At 53.2% G+C, this 14,405-nt stretch overlaps 1 long non-coding RNA gene across 1 annotated transcript in view; it reads right to left on the reverse strand.

Annotated features, from left to right (window-relative positions):
* Window positions 1–9,836: 9,836 nt before the first annotated feature.
* Window positions 9,837–14,405, reverse strand: part of LOC137543668 (uncharacterized) — a 15,247-nt gene continuing 10,678 nt past the window's right edge. Inside the window, exon 3 of the long non-coding RNA XR_011025562.1 lies at window positions 9,837–10,808. This is a non-coding gene — a long non-coding RNA (uncharacterized lncRNA). The remainder of the gene's footprint in view (window positions 10,809–14,405) is intronic.

A 14,405-nucleotide genomic window follows, 5' to 3' on the forward strand; every position in this document is an offset into this window, starting at 1 on the left:
TGCTATGAGGCCCGCTGCTGGTTGCTATGAGGCCCGCCGCTAGTTGCTAAGAGGCCTGCCGCTGGTAGCTATGAGGCCCGTCGCTGGTAGCTACGAGGCCCGCCGCTGGTTGCTATGAGGCCCGCCGCTGGTTGCTTTGAGGCCCGCCGCTGGTTACTATGAGGCCCGCCGCTGGTTGCTAAGAGGCTCGCCGCTGGTTGTTATGAGGCCCGTCGCTGGTTGTTATGAGGCCCGTTGCTGGTAGCTATGAGGCCCGCCGCTGGTTGTTATGAGGCCCGTCGCTGGTTGTTATGAGGCCCGTCGCTGGTTGTTATGAGGCCCGCCGCTGGTTGCAATGAGGCCCGTCACTGGTTGTCATGAGGCCCGTCGCTGGTTGTTATGAGGCCCGTTGCTGGTTGTTATGAGGCCCATCGCTGGTTGCTATGAGGCCCGCCGCTGGTTGCTATGAGGCCCATCGCTGGTTGTTATGAGGCCCGTCGCTGGTAGCTATGAGGCCCGCCACTGGTTGCTATGAGGCCCGCCACTGGTTGCTATGAGGCCCGCCGCTGGTTGCTATGAGGCCCGTCACTGCTGGTAGCTGTGACCCCCACCACTGGACATTTCCTCAGGGCCCAAAGCCTTGGCTGCCTTGTGGGTTATTTGGCCCTGTGTGAAATGGAACCAAAACTCCATTGTCTACATGGGACAACCGTATAAAAGTTAATAGTGTCCTGGCAGGTAGACCCCCTGTCCCCTCTGTGACTCTTCCTACAGAGGAGCCCACTATCCTCCTGCAGCAGATTTATATGAGGGAATGTGACAGCAAGATACTTTCCCAGTTTTTTCCAAATTCACTTTTGTCACAATTGGAATATTTATATTTCTTCAGACTCAAAATATCAATCAAAAGTGGCCCAAAAACAAAAGCCAAGGAGTTATATTTAGAGAGGTCCCAACTGGAAGAAGTAAATAGCTGTGTCCATGTAACTCCGGGATTGTAGAAAACGCTCTCCAGAAACCCCGGGAGCCGAGCATTAGCATAGGGGAGCATGACAGGGCGGGCCCAGGAGCCGAGCGTTAGCATAGGGGAGCATGACAGGGCGGGCCCAGGGAGCCGAGCATTAGCATAGGGGAGCATGACAGGGCGGGCCCAGGAGCCGAGCGTTAGCATAGGGGAGCATGACAGGGCGGGCCCAGGGAGCCGAGCATTAGCATAGGGGAGCATGACAGGGCGGGCCCAGGAGCCGAGCGTTAGCATAGGGGAGCATGACAGGGCGGGCCCAGGAGCCGAGCGTTAGCATAGGGGAGCATGACAGGGCGGGCCCAGGAGCCGAGCATTAGCATAGGGGAGCATGACAGGGCGGGCCCAGGAGCCGAGCATTAGCACAGGAGAGAGGTGAGCATGACAGGGCGGGCCCAGGAGCCGAGCATTAGCATAGGGGAGCATGACAGGGCGGGCCCAGGAGCCGAGCATTAGCATAGGGGAGCATGACAGGGCGGGCCCAGGAGCCGAGCATTAGCATAGGGGAGCATGACAGGGCGGGCCCAGGGAGCCGAGCGTTAGCATAGGAGAGAGGGGAGCATGACAGGGCGGGCCCAGGGAGCCGAGCGTTAGCATAGGAGAGAGGGGAGCATGACAGGGCGGACCCAGGGAGCCGAGCGTTAGCATAGGAGAGAGGGGAGCATGACAGGGCGGGCCCAGGGAGCCGAGCGTTAGCATAGGAGAGAAGGGAGCATGACAGGGCGGGCCCAGGAGCCGAGCATTAGCATAGGAGAGAGGGGAGCATGACAGGGCGGGCCCAGGGAGCAGAGCGTTAGCATAGGAGAGAGGGGAGCATGACAGGGCGGGCCCAGGAGCCGAGCGTTAGCATAGGGGAGCATGACAGGGCGGGCCCAGGAGCCGAGCATTAGCATAGGAGAGAGGGGAGCATGACAGGGCGGGCCCAGGGAGCCGAGCATTAGCATAGGAGAGAGGGGAGCATGACAGGGCGGGCCCAGGGAGCCGAGCATTAGCATAGGAGAGAGGGGAGCATGACAGGGCGGGCCCAGGAGCCGAGCGCTAGCATAGGAGAGCATGACAGGGCGGGCCCAGGGAGCCGAGCATTAGCATAGGAGAGAGGGGAGCATGACAGGGCGGGCCCAGGGAGCCGAGCATTAGCATAGGGGAGCATGACAGGGCGGGCCCAGGAGCCGAGCGTTAGCATAGGGGAGCATGACAGGGCGGGCCCAGGGAGCAGAGCGTTAGCATAGGGGAGCATGACAGGGCGGGCCCAGGAGCCGAGCGTTAGCATAGGGGAGCATGACAGGGCGGGCCCAGGAGCCGAGCATTAGCATAGGGGAGCATGACAGGGCGGGCCCAGGAGCCGAGCGTTAGCATAGGGGAGCATGACAGGGCGGGCCCAGGGAGCCGAGCGTTAGCATAGGAGAGAGGGGAGCATGACAGGGCGGGCCCAGGGAGCCGAGCGTTAGCATAGGGGAGCATGACAGGGCGGGCCCAGGGAGCCGAGGGTTAGCACAGGAGAGAGGGGAGCATGACAGGGCGGGCCCAGGGAGGGTTAGCATAGGAGAGAGGGGAGCATGACAGGGCGGGCCCAGGGAGGGTTAGCATAGGAGAGAGGGGAGCATGACAGGGCGGGCCCAGGGAGGGTTAGCATAGGAGAGAGGGGAGCATGACAGGGCGGGCCCAGGGAGGGTTAGCATAGGAGAGAGGGGAGCATGACAGGGCGGGCCCAGGGAGCAGAGCATTAGCATAGGAGAGAGGGGAGCATGACAGGGCGGGCCCAGGGAGCCGAGGGTTAGCACAGGGGAGAGGGGAGCATGACAGGGCGGGCCCAGGGAGCAGAGCATTAGCATAGGAGAGAGGGGAGCATGACAGGGCGGGCCCAGGGAGCCGAGCGTTAGCATAGGAGAGAGGGGAGCATGACAGGGCGGGCCCAGGAGCCGAGCATTAGCATAGGGGAGAGGGGAGCATGACAGGGCGGGCCCAGGGAGGGTTAGCATAGGAGAGAGGGGAGCATGACAGGGCGGGCCCAGGGAGGGTTAGCATAGGAGAGAGGGGAGCATGACAGGGCGGGCCCAGGGAGGGTTAGCATAGGGGAGAGGGGAGCATGACAGGGCGGGCCCAGGGAGCCGAGCATTAGCATAGGAGAGAGGGGAGCATGACAGGGCGGGCCCAGGGAGCCGAGCGTTAGCATAGGAGAGAGGGGAGCATGACAGGGCGGGCCCAGGAGCCGAGCATTAGCATAGGAGAGAGGGGAGCATGACAGGGCGGGCCCAGGAAGCCGAGCGTTAGCATAGGGGAGAGGGGAGCATGACAGGGCGGGCCCAGGGAGCCGAGCATTAGCATAGGAGAGAGGGGAGCATGACAGGGCGGGCCCAGGGAGCCAAGCATTAGCATAGGAGAGTGGGGAGCATGACAGGGGGGGCCCAGGGAGCCGAGCATTAGCATAGGAGAGAGGGAGCATGACAGGGCGGGCCCAGGAGCCGAGCATTAGCATAGGAGAGAGGGGAGCATGACAGGGCGGGCCCAGGGAGCCGAGCGTTAGCATAGGGGAGAGGGGAGCATGACAGGGCGGGCCCAGGGAGCTGAGCGTTAGCATAGGAGAGAGGGGAGCATGACAGGGCGGGCCCAGGGAGCCGAGCGTTAGCATAGGAGAGAGGGGAGCATGACAGGGCGGGCCCAGGAGCCGAGCATTAGCATAGGAGAGAGGGGAGCATGACAGGGCGGGCCCAGGGAGTCGAGCATTAGCATAGGAGAGAGGGGAGCATGACAGGGCGGGCCCAGGGAGCCGAGCATTAGCATAGGAGAGAGGGGAGCATGACAGGGCGGGCCCAGGGAGCCGAGCATTAGCATAGGAGAGAGGGGAGCATGACAGGGCGGGGCCAGGGAGCAGAGGGTTAGCATAGGAGAGAGGGGAGCATGACAGGGCGGGCCCAGGGAGCCGAGCGTTAGCATAGGAGAGAGGGGAGCATGACAGGGCGGGCCCAGGGAGCTGAGCGTTAGCATAGGAGAGAGGGAAGCATGACAGGGCGGGCCCAGGGAGCCGAGCATTAGCATAGGAGAGAGGGGAGCATGACAGGGCGGGCCCAGGGAGCCGAGGGTTAGCATAGGAGAGAGGGGAGCATGACAGGGCGGGCCCAGGGAGCCGAGCGTTAGCATAGGAGAGAGGGGAGCATGACAGGGCGGGCCCAGGGAGCCAAGCATTAGCATAGGAGAGGGGGGGGGGGCATGACAGGGGGGCCCAGGGAGCCGAGCATTAGCATAGGAGAGAGGGGAGCATGACAGGGCGGGCCCAGGAGCCGAGCATTAGCATAGGAGAGAGGGGAGCATGACAGGGCGGGCCCAGGGAGCCGAGCATTAGCATAGGAGAGAGGGGAGCATGACAGGGCGGGCCCAGGGAGCCGAGCGTTAGCATAGGGGAGAGGAGAGCATGACAGGGCGGGCCCAGGGAGCTGAGCGTTAGTATAGGAGAGAGGGGAGCATGACAGGGCGGGCCCAGGGAGCCGAGCGTTAGCATAGGAGAGAGGGGAGCATGACAGGGCGGGCCCAGGAGCCGAGCATTAGCATAGGAGAGAGGGGAGCATGACAGGGCGGGCCCAGGGAGCCGAGCATTAGCATAGGAGAGAGGGGAGCATGACAGGGCGGGCCCAGGGAGCCGAGCATTAGCATAGGAGAGAGGGGAGCATGACAGGGCGGGCCCAGGGAGCCGAGCATTAGCATAGGAGAGAGGGGAGCATGACAGGGCGGGGCCAGGGAGCAGAGGGTTAGCATAGGAGAGAGGGGAGCATGACAGGGCGGGCCCAGGGAGCCGAGCGTTAGCATAGGAGAGAGGGGAGCATGACAGGGCGAGCCCAGGGAGGGTTAGCATAGGAGAGAGGGGAGCATGACAGGGCGGGCCCAGGGAGGGTTAGCATAGGAGAGAGGGGAGCATGACAGGGCGGGCCCAGGGAGCCGAGCGTTAGCATAGGAGAGAGGGGAGCATGACAGGGCGGGCCCAGGGAGCTGAGCGTTAGCATAGGAGAGAGGGGAGCATGACAGGGCGGGCCCAGGGAGCCGAGCATTAGCATAGGAGAGAGGGGAGCATGACAGGGCGGGCCCAGGGAGCCGAGGGTTAGCATAGGAGAGAGGTGAGCATGACAGGGCGGGCCCAGGGAGCCGAGCGTTAGCATAGGAGAGAGGGGAGCATGACAGGGCGGGCCCAGGGAGCCGATCGTTAGCATAGGAGAGCATGACAGGAGAGAGGGGAGCATGACAGGGCGGGCCCAGGGAGCAGAGGGTTAGCATAGGAGAGAGGGGAGCATGACAGGGCGGGCCCAGGGAGCAGAGGGTTAGCATAGGAGAGAGGGGAGCATGACAGAGCGGGCCCAGGGAGCCGAGCGTTAGCATAGGAGAGAGGGGAGCATGACAGGGCGGGCCCAGGGAGCAGAGGGTTAGCATAGGAGAGAGGGGAGCATGACAGGGCGGGCCCAGGGAGGGTTAGCATAGGGGAGAGGGGAGCATGACAGGGCGGGCCCAGGGAGCCGAGCATTAGCATAGGAGAGAGGGGAGCATGACAGGGCGGGCCCATGGAGCCGAGCATTAGCATAGGAGAGAGGGGAGCATGACAGGGCGGGCCCAGGGAGCCGAGGGTTAGCATAGGAGAGAGGGGAGCATGACAGGGCGGGCCCAGGGAGCCGAGCGTTAGCATAGGAGAGAGGGGAGCATGACAGGGCGAGCCCAGGGAGGGTTAGCATAGGAGAGAGGGGAGCATGACAGGGCGGGCCCAGGGAGGGTTAGCATAGGAGAGAGGGGAGCATGACAGGGCGGGCCCATGGAGCCGAGCATTAGCATAGGAGAGAGGGGAGCATGACAGGACGGGCCCAGGAAGCCGAGCGTTAGCATAGGAGAGAGGGGAGCATGACAGGGCGGGCCCAGGGAGCTGAGCGTTAGCATAGGAGAGAGGGGAGCATGACAGGGCGGGCCCAGGGAGGATTAGCATAGGAGAGAGGGGAGCATGACAGGGCGGGCCCAGGGAGGGTTAGCATAGGAGAGAGGGGAGCATGACAGGGCGGGCCCAGGGAGGGTTAGCACAGGAGAGAGGGAAGCATGACAGGGCGGGCCCAGGGAGGGTTAGCATAGGAGAGAGGGGAGCATGACAGGGCGGGCGCAGGGAGGGTTAGCATAGGAGAGAGGGGAGCATGACAGGGCGGGCCCAGGGAGGGTTAGCATAGGAGAGAGGGGAGCATGACAGGGCGGGCCCAGGGAGGGTTAGCATAGGAGAGAGGGGAGCATGACAGGGCGGGCCCAGGGAGGGTTAGCATAGGAGAGAGGGGAGCATGACAGGGCGGGCCCAGGGAGGGTTAGCACAGGAGAGAGGGGAGCGTGACAGGGCGGGCCCAGGGAGGGTTAGCACAGGAGAGAGGGAAGCATGACAGGGCGGGCCCAGTCAGGGTTAGCATAGGAGAGAGGGGAGCATGACAGGGCGGGCCCAGGGAGGGTTAGCACAGGAGAGAGGGGAGCATGACAGGGCGGGCCCAGGGAGGGTTAGCACAGGAGAGAGGGGATGGCCTGGCAAGGAATGGGATGGCTGGTGGGAACGGTTGCAGGGCCAGCTTGGTGTCGAATAACAGTGGTCCAGGTGAGGGGAATAAAACTGTTTGCATGCAGCGAGCTCAGCTTTTTGGTACAAGAACTCCAACTGGGTACAACAATCAGTTGCACCCACCCCCACCCTATGGTCACTGGTCAGAAGGTCGCTGACGGCTTTGGGGGTGGAAGGGATACACACTTTCTATTAACGTAACATGTTGTCCCCCTAACATCTTCATCAGTTCTTCTATCACGCCATTCAGTACCCACTACGCCCAGGAGAAAGCAACACCGGTTGGAAAGGAGTGTACCCCGGAGGGCTGCTCTGATTGGTAGGCTGGTGAAATATGGGGGTGGTATGGAGGAATTCCCCCCTCCCCCCTCATTTTCCTGGTTTCACTTCCAGGGACGTATCCGCTGAGCCAGGTCATGAAAGCAAGCAAAGCAAGCTGAAGGAGGCAAATGGTAAACCAAGTTTGGTAGGCTGGTGGCTAGTACGATGTCTAAAGGAAGGATGAAGGCTGGAGGCATTGTCGGAAGGCGGGCCCTTGATAATTCCATCTTTCTTACCTTCAGGGAAGTACCCACTGAGCTAATTAGATGGATCATCAGATGTTGGCTAACGGCACAATGGAATAAATGATGGATTACAGTAATATGGAATTTAGTAGGCTAGTGGCTGTTACAGAGTGTGCCTTTGTACAATTGCTCAATGTCATTTAAATAAAGCTGTGGCCGTTTTTAACCCAACTGGTGCCACAGAGTTTTTGGTGGAAATGGATGGCAGACCACCCCGTTGGGGTTTGCCTTAGTCATGCCTTGAAGAAGGTCTGGATCAGCGGGTCGGAAAAAAAGACTTAAGATAAAAAACCCTCCAATGTGTCTGAAAGCCAAGACTCTCGATAAAACACAATGGGATTGATTCTCTAAGCTGTTGTGAGTTGCTACAGCAGCAAGTGTTATAATCTCCAGTGTGGGGACTCTCATATTGTTAACTACAGAGTTTTTCTTCTTTGTCTTTCTTCTCCTGAGTCTTTTTCCCATCTCTCGAGTATATTAGGGCAGTGAATGATGGGTACAGTAGGACAGTGAATGATGGGTATGGTAGGACAATGAATGATGAGTACAGTAGGACAGTGAATGGTGAGTACAGTAGGGCAGTGAATGGTGAGTACAGTAGGACAGTGAATGATGGGTACAGTAGGGCAGTTAATGATGGGTACAGTAGGGCAGTGAATGATGGGTACAGTAGGACAGTGAATGAGTACAGTAGGACAGTGAATGAAGGGTACAGTAGGGCAGTGAATGGTGAGTACAGTAGGACAGTGAATGATGGGTACAGTAGGGCAGTTAATGATGGGTACAGTAGGGCAGTGAATGATGGGTACAGTAGGACAGTGAATGAGTACAGTAGGACAGTGAATGATGGGTACAGTAGGACAATGAATGATGGGCACAGTAGGATAGTGAATGATGGGCACAGTAGGACAGTGAAGAATGGGTACAGTAGGACAGTGAATGATGGGTATGGTAGGACAGTAGGACAGTGAATGATGGGTACAGTAGGGCAGTGAATGATGGGTACAGTAGGGCAGTGAATGATGGGTACAGTAGGGCAGTGAATGATGGGTACAGTAGGACAGTGAATGATGGGTACAGTAGGGCAGTGAATGATGGGTACAGTAGGACAGTGAATGATGAGTACAGTAGGACAGTGAATGATGGGTACAGTAGGACAGTGAATGATGGGTACAGTAGGACAATGAATGATGGGCACAGTAGGACAGTGAATGATGGGCACAGTAGGACAGTGAAGAATGGGTACAGTAGGACAGTGAATGATGGGTATGGTAGGACAGTAGGACAGTGAATGATGGGTACAGTAGGGCAGTGAATGATGGGTACAGTAGGGCAGTGAATGATGGGTACAGTAGGACAGTGAATGATGAGTACAGTAAGACAGTAAATGATGGGTACAGTAGGGCAGTGAATGATGGGCACAGTAGGACAGTGAATGATGAGCACAGTAGGACAGTGAAGAATGGGTACAGTAGGACAGTGAATGATGGGTATGGTAGGACAGTGAATGATGAGTACAGTAGGACAGTGAATGAGTACAGTAGGACATTGAATGATGAGTACAGTAGGACAGTGAAGAATGGGTAAAGTAGGGACAATGAATGATGGGTACAGTAGGACAGTGAATGATGAGTACAGTAGGACAGTGAAGAATGGGTACAGTAGGACAGTGAATGATGGGTACAGTAGGACAGTGAATGATGGGTACAGTAGGACAGTGAATGATGAGTATAGTAGGACAGTGAATGATGAGTACAGTAGGACAGTGAATGAGGAGTACAGTAGGACAGTGAAGAATGGGTACAGTAGGACAGTGAATGATGAATACAGTAGGACAGTGAATGATGAGTATAGTAGGACAGTGAATGATGAGTACAGTAGGACAGTGAATGATGAGTACAGTAGGACAGTGAAGAATGGGTACAGTAGGACAATGAATGATGGGTACAGTAGGACAGTGAATGATTAGTACAGTAGGACAGTGAAGAATGGGTACGGTAGGACAGTGAATAATGGGTACAGTAGGACAGTGAATGATGGGTACAGTAGGGCAGTGAATGATGAGTACAGTAGGACAGTGAAGAATGGGTACAGTAGGACAGTGAATGATGAGTACAGTAGGACAGTGAATGATGAGTATAGTAGGACAGTGAATGATGAGTACAGTAGGACAGTGAATGATGAGTACAGTAGGACAATGAATGATGGGTACAGTAGGACAGTGAATGATTAGTACAGTAGGACAGTGAAGAATGGGTACAGTAGGACAGTGAATGATGGGTACAATAGGACAGTGAATGATGGGTACAGTAGGAGAGTGAATGATGAGTATAGTAGGACAGTGAAGAATGGGTACAGTAGGACAGTGAATGATGAGTACAGTAGGACAGTGAATGATGAGTACAGTAGGACAGTGAAGAATGGGTACAGTAGGACAATGAATGATGGGTACAGTAGGACAGTGAATGATTAGTACAGTAGGACAGTGAAGAATGGGTACAGTAGGACAGTGAATGATGAGTATAGTAGGACAGTGAAGAATGGGTACAGTAGGACAGTGAAGAATGGGTACAGTAGGACAGTGAATGATGGGTACAGTAGGATAGTGAATGATGAGTACAGTAGGACATTGAATATTCAGTACAGTAGGACAGTGTTGGTAGAAGGAAGACATTTTTAGGTATTTCACAATATATAACACCTCAGAATCTTGTAAGAAAACATAATTTAATATCGATGTATCATATATACAAGTGAGAAATTTACACTGGAAAGTTGAGCAAGTCAGATTGGATCCTCTGTATTATAAGACAAAACATTTATCTGGTATAAGAAGACAAATATTGGACTTCCCAGTCTGCGGAGCCTCCGGGACCTCTGGAAAAATAGAATTTAACCTCCCAGTCAGAAGGGAGACTCTGTGTGTTTGTAGAAATGTTCATAGACATTGCAAATATTAATTTCCAAAAAGTGGTGTCCGCCAAGATAGGAAACAACCTGCAGTTCAAAGAGAAAATGTCCCACCCAGAAGAAGAAACAGTAAGAGCCACCGGCACGTGTCCGAACCCAGGAAAAAACCCTGCACTGAAAAATTGCACTTGTTGGGTTTGTTGGCTCCAGAGAGATCCACACGGCCAGAGATTCAATGACCTGACTGGTGCAATCCAGAAAGAAGTCCACGTGGCCACAGATTTAGCAACCTGACTAGTGGCATCCAGAAAGAGGTCCACGTGGATGACAGAGATCTTTGTTTGGTGGAATCCACATGGAGGTCTGGATGGAGAGAAATCTCCCTTGTTTGGTGGGTTCCAGGGAAACATCTGGATTTACAGGATCTCTCCTGGAAATAATGGTTAGTACAAAGTCTTGGAGAAGAAACAGAAAACATGCACTATACTAATCATATCCCAAACTCCGCAAATCCTCAATCTAGAGTCCTGCAGACAGGGTACTCGGCAGATTGTCTGCACCTCCATACTTCTGGTTTGCTGATGTGTGACAGTCCACACCTCAGAGGGTCTCACAAACACTCCCTCGCTGTCCTTTACTCATCTTCTTCCAGTTCCTGAACCACGATCTGCAGGTTTCCTTGCGAACATTCGCTGAAGAATCGCAGCAACGTGCTGTAGAGGTGCAACCGACTCTTTTCAGAAGAGATGATGTGGCCTTCATCTGGATAGATCTACAAGAAGGACAACGAGCAAAAGAATCAGGTCTGAAAATATAGGAGGAGGATGAAGCATAATGCACAAAATAAACACCCACACTGTAGACAAGTACCATACAAATAATGCAACACACACCACACTGTACACACACACACACACACACACACACACACACACACACACACACACACACTGTACACACACACACACACACACACACACACACACACACACTGCATACACACACACACACACACACACACACACACATGGGGCCTGATTCACAAAGCGGTGCAAACACTTTGCACGCCTGTGAAAAGCCCTTTATCACGCCTAAACTTAGTTTAGGCGTGATCTGAAGGAATTCGCGCGAACTCCCGCGCGCAAAGTTTTGCGCGCAAAGCGCCCATTAAGCCCTATGGGACTTTGCGCGCGCGTACACGCGGTAGCTTCGCGCGAGTTAGAGCACAAAGCGGTTATAACTTTGCTAGTGCAAAGGTTATCACGCCTAAAGTCTTTTAGGCGTGATAACTGAGTTATCACCGCTTTGTGAATCAGGCCCATAGGGCTTGATTCACAAAGCAGTGCTAACCCAGTTAGAGACTTTAGGCATGATAACCATTGCACCACGTTGGTGAAAAGCCAGTTTAGGCGTGATAAGTTTAGGTGTGATAAGTTTAGCTAAGTTTAGATCGCTTGCAAAGTCCCGCACGCAAATCAGCGCCATTAAACTTTATGCAAAGTGCACCAGACTTTGCTAGCGCAAAACTTTTTATCAGCTGTGCACTGCGGTGCTAACCCAGTTGGCGCTTAAACTTATCACGCCTAAACTTATCACGCCTAAAGTTATCATGCCTAAACTGAGTTTAGGCATGATAAAGGGCTTTTCACCAACGTGCTAACTGTTAGCACCGCTTTGTGAATCAGGCCCATTGTATACACACACACTCACACAAACACACACTGTACACACGCACAGTACACACACAGTACACACACACACGCGCACACGCACACACACACACACTGTACACACACACTGTACACACTGTACACACATACACACACACACACACACACACACTGTATACACACACACACACACACTGGGCCTGATTCACAAAGCGGTGATAACTCAGTTATCACGCCTAAAAGACTTTAGGCATGATAACCTTTGCACCACACTGGTGAAAAGCCAGTTTAGGCGTGATAAGTTTAGGTGTGATAAGTTTAGGTGTGATAAGTTTAGGCATGCTAAGTTTAGATAAGTGTAGATAGCGTGCAAAGTCCCGCACGCAAAGCAGCGCCATTAAACTCTATGCGAAGTGCACCAGACTTTGCTAGCGCAAAACTTTTGATCAGCTGTGCACTGCGGTGCTAACACAGTTGGGGCTCGATTCACAAAGCGGTGCTAACAGTTAGCACCCTGGTGAAAAGCCCTTTATCATGCCTAAACTCAGTTTAGGCATGATAAGTTTAGGTGTGATAAGTTTAGGTGTGATAAGTTTAGGCATGATAAGTTTAAGCGCCAACTGCGTTAGCACTGCAGTGCACAGCTGATCAAAAGTTTTACGCTAGCAAAGACTGGTGCACTTTGTATAAAGTTTAATGGCGCTGCTTTGCGTGCGGGACTTTGCAAGCGATCTAAACTTATCTAAACTTAGCATGCCTAAACTTATCACACCTAAACTTATCACACCTAAACTTATCACGCCTAAACTGGCTTTTCACCAGCATGGTGCAATGGTTATCATGCCTAAAGTCTTTTAGGCATGCTAACTGGGTTAGCACCGCTTTGTGAATCGAGCCCTTGGTGCTTAAACTTGTCATGCCTAAACTTATCACACCTAAACTTATCATGCCTAAACTTATCACACCTAAACTTATCACACCTAAACTTATCATGCCTAAACTGAGTTTAGGCGTGATAAAGGGCTTTTCACCAGCGTGCTAACACTTTGCACCGCTTTGTGAATCAAGCCCACTGTATACACACACACACACGCGCACACACACACACTGTACACACACACACTGTACACACACACACACACACACACACACACACACTGTACACACACACACACTGTACACACACACACTGTACACACACACACACACAATGGGCTCGATTCACAAAGCGGTGCTAACCCAGTTAGAAACTTTAGGCGTGATAACTCAGTTTAGGCATGATAATTTTAGGTGTGATAAGTTTAGGCGTGATAAGTTTAGGGGCCTGATTCACAAAGCGGTGCTAACAGTTAGCATGCTGGTGAAAAGCCCTTTATCATGCCTAAACTCAGTTTAGGCATGATAAGTTTAGGTGTGATAAGTTTAGGTGTGATAAGTTTAGGCATGATAAGTTTAGGTGTGATAAGTTTAGGCATGCTAAGTTTAAGCGCCAACTGCGTTAGCACCGCAGTGCACAGCTGATCAAAAGTTTTACTCTAGCAAAGACTGGTGCACTTCGTATAAAGTTTAATGGCGCTGCTTTGCGTGCGGGACTTTGCAAGCGATCTAAACTTATCTAAACTTAGCATGCCTAAACTTATCACACCTAAACTTATCACACCTAAACTTATCACGCCTAAACTGGCTTTTCACCAGCATGGTGCAATGGTTATCATGCCTAAAGTCTTTTAGGCATGCTAACTGGGTTAGCACCGCTTTGTGAATCGAGCCCTAGGGGCTTGATTCACAAAGCGGTGCTAACAGTTAGCACGCTGGTGAAAAGCCCTTTATCATGCCTAAACTCAGTTTAGGCATGATAAGTTTAGGTGTGATAAGTTTAGGTGTGATAAGTTTAGGCATGATAAGTTTAGGTGTGATAAGTTTAGGTGTGATAAGTTTAAGCGCCAACTGCGTTAGCACCGCAGTGCACAGCTGATCAAAAGTTTTACGCTAGCAAAGACTGGTGCACTTTGTATAAAGTTTAATGGCGCTGCTTTGCGTGCGGGACTTTGCAAGCGATCTAAACTTATCTAAACTTAGCATGCCTAAACTTATCACACCTAAACGTATCACACCTAAACTTATCACGCCTAAACTGGCTTTTCACCAGCATGGTGCAATGGTTATCATGCCTAAAGTCTTTTAGGCATGCTAACTGGGTTAGCACCGCTTTGTGAATCGAGCCCTAGGGGCTCGATTCACAAAGCGGTGCTAACCCAGTTAGCATGCCTAAAAGACTTTAGGCATGATAACCATTGCACCATGCTGGTGAAAAGCCAGTTTAGGCGTGATAAGTTTAGGTATGATAAGTTTAGGTGTGATAAGTTTAGGCATGCTAAGTTTAGATAAGTTTAGATCGCTTGCAAAGTCCCGCACGCAAAGCAGCGCCATTAAACTTTATACAAAGTGCACCAGACTTTGCTAGCGTAAAACTTTTGATCAGCTGTGCACTGCGGTGCTAACGCAGTTGGCGCTTAAACTTATCATGCCTAAACTTATCACACCTAAACTTATCATGCCTAAACTTATCACACCTAAACTTATCACACCTAAACTTATCATGCCTAAACTGAGTTTAGGCATGATAAAGGGCTTTTCACCAGGGTGCTAACTGTTAGCACCGCTTTGTGAATCGAGCCCTAGGTGTGATAAGTTTAGGC

Source organism: Hyperolius riggenbachi, unplaced genomic scaffold (genome assembly GCF_040937935.1).
Source record: "Hyperolius riggenbachi isolate aHypRig1 unplaced genomic scaffold, aHypRig1.pri scaffold_155, whole genome shotgun sequence".
Lineage (NCBI taxonomy): Eukaryota > Metazoa > Chordata > Amphibia > Anura > Hyperoliidae > Hyperolius > Hyperolius riggenbachi.